Source organism: Otolemur garnettii, unplaced genomic scaffold (genome assembly GCF_000181295.1).
Source record: "Otolemur garnettii isolate 467f Iridium unplaced genomic scaffold, OtoGar3 scaffold00016, whole genome shotgun sequence".
In the NCBI taxonomy this organism is placed as follows: domain Eukaryota; kingdom Metazoa; phylum Chordata; class Mammalia; order Primates; family Galagidae; genus Otolemur; species Otolemur garnettii.
In genome coordinates, this window is record NW_003852411.1 from 29,819,256 (window position 1) to 29,820,385 (window position 1,130).

Genomic DNA, 1,130 nt, shown 5'->3' on the forward strand with positions numbered 1-1,130 from the left:
TTACATATGTATGTATGTATATGATACATACATATACATGTTACATATACATATATAACATCTATATGTATTTGTTACATATATATATGAATTGTACTGAACAGTACACTTGAAAAGGGTAAAGATGTATGTATATAACTCAATAAATAACAGATTTATGCTGGGCATGGTGGCTCATGCCTATAATTCTAGCACTTTGGAAGGTCAAATAAGGAGGACTGCTTAAGGCCAAGAGTTCAGGACCAATCTGAGCAAGAATGAGACTCCCCCCCCAACTCTACAAAATTAGCTAGATGTGGTGGCACATGCCTGTGGTGCCAGCTACTTGAGAGGCTAAGGCAGGAGGATTACTTGAGCCCAGAAGTTAAGAGGTTGCAGTGAGCTATGATGATGTTGCTGCATTCTAGCCCTAGTGACAGAAAAATATATATATATACACACACACACACACACACAGAATCTCCATAGTTGACCACCTCTCGATTCTGACCACCTCCTTAAGCTGACCTAATTTTCACAGAAAGTAAAGTACATGTATGTATCAGTACAGTAGACCTAGTTCCTTGTGTTGACCACTTCTATATGTGGACCAGTTTGTTACAGTCCCTTGAATGGTCAATATACAGAAGTTCTATGCTGTGTGTATATCTTGTTACTTAAGGTTTTTTTGTTTTTGTTTTTTTGAGACACAGTCTCACTCTGTTGCCTTGGGTAGAGTGCTGTAATGTCATAGCTCATAGCAACCTCAAACTCTTAGGCTCAAGTAATCCTCTTGCCTCAGCCTCCTGTGTAGCTGGGACTACAGGTGCTGCCTGCTATAACACCTGGCTAGTTTTCCTATTTTTAGTAGAAATGAGGTCTCAGTCTTGCTCAGGCTGGTCTTGAACTCCTGAGCTCAAGCAATCCACCCACCTCAGGCTCCCAGAATGCTAAGATTATAGGTGTGAGCCGTTTCGTCCAGCCTTCATTACTTAAGTTTTGACATACACAAAAATCAAGAAACATTAAAATCTTCAAGGACAGAAACAAATGAAACCCTCCCAACAACACCAATACAAGTTGAAACTTGCACAGGTGAATTGTAAAGGTTGCTGCCAACCATTTCTCGGAAGTGAAATTATGGACCCTAA

At 40.1% G+C, this 1,130-nt stretch overlaps 1 protein-coding gene across 1 annotated transcript in view; it reads left to right on the forward strand.

The window, feature by feature from the left end:
• Positions 1-1,130, forward strand: part of CFAP126 (cilia and flagella associated protein 126) — a 5,692-nt gene that overhangs the window by 1,192 nt on the left and 3,370 nt on the right. The window lies entirely within an intron of this gene.